Below are 5,000 nucleotides of genomic sequence, written 5' to 3' on the forward strand. Positions count from 1 at the left end.
TGTATATTTTACTCCTCTAGGGCAAAAAGCAAATAATAGGACATTTGTATGATGATGCCATTTGACTACAAGTCCCAGAATCCTTCAGGTTTTGCTTGTCTCGTGCTAATAAGAGCTATTGTTATTTTTACCCCGCTGATAATACAAAATTTAACCAACAAAAGAAAAGCAAAATGAATTCTGGTAGTTGTAGTCAAACATTTAATGATGCTATCGTGAAAGTTGCCTATTACGACAATTCTACAAAATTTCGACATTAAACATCTTGATCTCGACATGCCAAAAATATGCATATCCCATCTAATGGCACTGTCAAAGTATAAAGTTGTTTATCAGATAAAGAAATTACAAGAAATTCGAAAATATCTCCATCTTATGGCTGAAAAATAAATCTGAAAGCTCACTGGAGAGGTCTTAACTACATTTCTACTCCAAAGGAAGGCAAGAGGTAGTAGGGTGTGCAAAGAGTCATGACGGAATTCGGCAGTAGGTGATACTGTTTGAAAGTCAAGGTCAACGCAAGAAGTGCTTTCTTCGGATTTGTTATTATTTTATTTTTTCACCCAAGAAGAGCACTCAGTCTGGTAATTCTCTCAGACTGGTAATTGTGTATCACAGGCGATGTACAAAGAGAGGAAACAAATTATGAGCATGTCACTTGATAGCCGATTTTTCCGCAAAAACGTTTTGGCTTGGATGAAAATCACAATATTTTCCCCAGGAAAATTATTTAAAGGTAATGTCATGACCTTTCTGATGTTAGTTGGTCTTGGTTTTAATTAGCTACCAAAATTAGATCATCAAATTTCAAATTCAAGTTCTTTTACCATCTCAGCAACTTTCAGGCTACAAAGAATTTTCATCCAAAATGAAGTTTACTTCTAGCCGTCAAGAATATATACATGTAATTATTTTAAATTTCTGCAAAATTCAACATTAACTAAACATCTCGATTTCGTCACGCCAAAAATATGCATCTATCTCGTCTATTAGCACATGTCAAAGTGTAAAGTTGTTTACAGGACGAAAAAATTACCTTGCCCCAAAACCCACTCTAATGTCGTCTTTCTTCAACTACAGTGTAGCTACCAAAATAAGTTTGTTTACGCATCTCCGCAGATTTCAATATGCCAGCTTGACAAGTTTACCCCTACCTATGAGAAATTTTTATTTTCAATTTCAGCCAAACGAAACAAATTGTGAATTGATTATGATTTTTTCGCATAAGAGATCTATTGTAGATATGACAAAAATATGCACATCGCGTCGGCAAGTGTCAGAGAGAAAGTTGCCTTTGATGACAACTGATGAGATTTTTACAAAATGTTTCGAAATTCGAAAATATCAGACATCTTACTGGAATATCAACATGAAAGCTCATTGGAGAGGTTTTATGGGCATTTTGACTCTAGAGGCTGTTTTTCCGCTCAAATCCTACCGGCGTCCCCAACAGGTTTGCCAATCAAATTATCACGCGATTGTCAAAATCGTGCCGTAAATTCCCTAAATATTCTCTTTTCATGAGGAAAATTAAGAAAGGAAAAGGCAACAAGTAGGCGGCAAACAGACTAACTGTAAAATGGACATCAATTGTTAAAAATGAATAAAGACCTCATTAGTTTAGTGATTCATGCACGTGATCTTACACTCACTCACTCACACACATCCTTAGCAGAAAAGCTTATAAAGTTCTTGCGACAGTGAAACGATTGTTCTCCAATTCGGATACGACCACAATTACAATTAAGAATAAGCTTTTTGATGCCCTTGTCAAACCTATACTACTATATGGGGACCGGAGCTATTATCATATAAGACCCATTTTGACAAAAGCATTATCGAACAAGTCCATATCAAGTTCTGTAAACAAACACTAAATACCCCATGGTACACAGAGAACATTGCCTGTAGGGCAGAACTTGGACGGTACCCTTTAAGTATAGACATAAAAGCTTCAATATTTAGTTACTCGCTTAGATTACAGCATAAAACAGTCAACCCTCTGTTAAAGGAAGCCTTTCATCACGCAAAAAGTCACAGCCAATTTTTTGATGTATTAAATAATGACGAAACTATACGAATGCACTCTACAGGCAATACATCAAGCCAACTACACATTAAGAATGCTCGTTCCTCCATAAAGAAACAGCTTAAAAAGGACTACATTCGAAATTGGCTGAAGGCTCGCAACAACACTTCCGAAGGCTCTAGAGAGAAATTTACACTCAAAGAAGTCAAAGTCGACTACCAATTAGAAGACTATCTCAAAACTATCAGAAACCCAGCACATAGAATAAGAATGACAAAATTGCGTCTAGGGGTTCATAGCTTGCGAATACAGACTGGGAAATACGAAAATAGAGGTGCACCAATCCCAGTAGATGGAAGAACGTGTTTAGTCTGCAATAGAGGCTATATAGAAGATGAGCGGCACTTCTTGATGTATTGCCCAGGGTACGATAACATTAGAAATAAGCTCCATTCTCTCCTTTCAACACACGATGTTGTTTTCAAAAGCCTTAATGATGAGGATAAAATACGGTATTTACTTACCCTAGAAAACGAAAGCACTTCAAAGATAATAGGTAAATACACATATTTAATGTTTCAGAAGAGAAAAGACTTCCTAAATGCAAAATAATTAAAATAATAATTTTATACCAATTGTATTACAAGTAATTGTATGATCTTTTTAGTTAATTAGTTATTCTAGTAGATATCATCACCTTTATTGTAACGAGACCGATACCTTCCTTTGGAGAGTAAGGCGCAATAAAGATTTACTGTTTACTGTTTACTGTTTACTCACTCACTCACTCACTCACTCACTCACTCACTCACTCACTCACTCACTCACTCACTCACTCACTCACTCACTCACTAACTCACTCAGACAGACAGACAACCCTGATGGCATTGTGCATTACGGGCTAGCCCGTAAGCACAAAAATTGTTTTTTTCTTTTGTCCACGCTAGCTTCATTCTGGTGTTCTTCTGGTTTATTCTGCCTTATTCTGGTGTCGTTGCGCCTCACTCCGGTATAATATTTATTCCGGTACCATTCTTGTTGATTCCACTTCATTCCGGTGTCATTCCGCTTTAATTCAGAGTCATTCTGCCTCATTACGGCATATTCCGCTTTATTCGGGTTTGTTTCCTTCCGTTCAGTTCCGTACCTGTGTTTAGTGACGCCCAGTAAAATCTGTCAAGTCTCACTCCCAGGAGTCAATGGGTACAGTGTGTACTTACATGTAAATCCCCCATACTTTTAATAACAAGCCAGTGAATTATCAACAACCGATGAATTCTTGCCTGGCAAAAGAGGTAAAATCTCTAATATCAAAACATCATTGCTTAGTGATTACAGTATCTGGTTCAAATTTTCAGAGAATGCACTTTCAGTATTCAGTTCTTTATTCTCAGCTGACTGATTAAAGAAAATTATTTTAGCCTTGTGCTAATGAATAAAAAAATGTAAACATTGCCAACCTTCCTTTGAGACACAGTGTAATTAACAATAAATTTTGAGCTGTCACCAAAGAAGTTTTGAGACATCATGGATTGACTTTAATGCTTTGTTTGATACCTTGACCATTGAATTCACAAATGGAGACCCAAAAAATAGAAATCAGGACTGCATTTTTCATGGGCCAAACCTTTAACAATGATTATTATACTCAAGTGAAGCTATGATCTTCGCAGTTATGAACGCAATTTTTACAATAACGACAGAAGCCTGAAAAATTCAGGTTTTGAACCCGTGACCTCGCGATTCCGGTGCGACGCTCTAACCAAGTCAGCTATGAAGCCACTGACGTTGGGAGCTGGTCATTTGTGGGTTCTAATGGTCCCGTGAGGAATGAATCAATGATGAAATGGTATATGAAATGAATCATATATGAACTGCGGATATGAAATCAAGTGAAGCTATGATCTTCGCAGTTATGAACGCAATTTTTACAATTACGTAGAGAAGCCTGAAAAATTCAGGACCTCAACGGGGTTTGAACCCGTGACCTCGCGATTCCAGTGCGACGCTCTAACCAACTGAGCTATGAAGCCACTGACGTTGGGAGCTGGTCATTTGTGGGTTCTAATGGAGGTGAGGAATGAATCAATGATTCATTGATTCATTCCTCACGGGACTAGATTGGCTTACTGGAATTAGCTAAAAATAGCTTGTAATAGACAAACAATAACAACAAACTCTTGCCATGGAAACAATCCTACTTAATAGTTCACATAAAATTATTTTATTTTATTTTTTTATGACTTAATATTTTTTATTTTTTATTTTTTTACATACATTAATTAAATACAATTCTAAAACATCAAATTACAGTACTTACAATACTGCATTTACTAACACTTCATTACAATACTTGTCTAATGCCTATCTACCTAAATATTATGAAAAAAAAAGGATTCCATGTACAGCCAAATACGTACAGTTCTAAGAAACACACTTCAAAAACAGATTATGGGTTAGGTTCAGAGCCCTTGCACAAATCCCACTTCTTATTAAATTTGCCCATATTATTAGCATTACAAATATAATCTTTTCCGTTTCATACTTAACTTTTGCCTTTAGCTTAAAGGCGTTTATAACAGGAGGAGACAGATTTCTTTTGCAATCCCATAATTATATATGATTTAGCGACTAGTATCAAATAGTTTAGTAAAGGGCAATTTGCGTAAATAATACCAATCATGACATCTTGCAGAGTAAGGTGGACGAATTTTCTGGTCAGTAAGAAGAAGAAATATTCGAAATCTTTCCAAAAAGGTTGCACAAGGCTACAATGAAAAAAGAGATGGTGTAGAGCTTCCGGTTCTGAGTTACAAAACTAACATTTATCCTCTGAGATGTAACCTATCTTAAATAACTTTGTATTAGTAAATAGTATCGAGCTGAGGACTTTGTATTGAAATGCTTTTAGGTATGGTTCAAAGGACACCTTATGCGGTAGCCAGAAAACCCTTTTTCAAGTGATCTTCTG

The 5,000-nt window shown here is 36.2% G+C and overlaps 1 protein-coding gene and 1 non-coding gene across 2 annotated transcripts in view; both read right to left on the reverse strand.

The window, feature by feature from the left end:
* The window catches only part of LOC137991244 (uncharacterized), a 30,383-nt gene that overhangs the window by 18,255 nt on the left and 7,128 nt on the right, over nt 1-5,000 (reverse strand). The gene's annotated exons all lie outside the window — the stretch shown is intronic.
* On the reverse strand, nt 3,990-4,062 carry Trnas-gga (transfer RNA serine (anticodon GGA)). Its single transcript has one exon. It is a non-coding gene; the product is annotated as a tRNA-Ser (tRNA).

The sequence above is a fragment of the Montipora foliosa genome, chromosome 2, assembly GCF_036669935.1.
Source record: "Montipora foliosa isolate CH-2021 chromosome 2, ASM3666993v2, whole genome shotgun sequence".
Lineage (NCBI taxonomy): Eukaryota > Metazoa > Cnidaria > Anthozoa > Scleractinia > Acroporidae > Montipora > Montipora foliosa.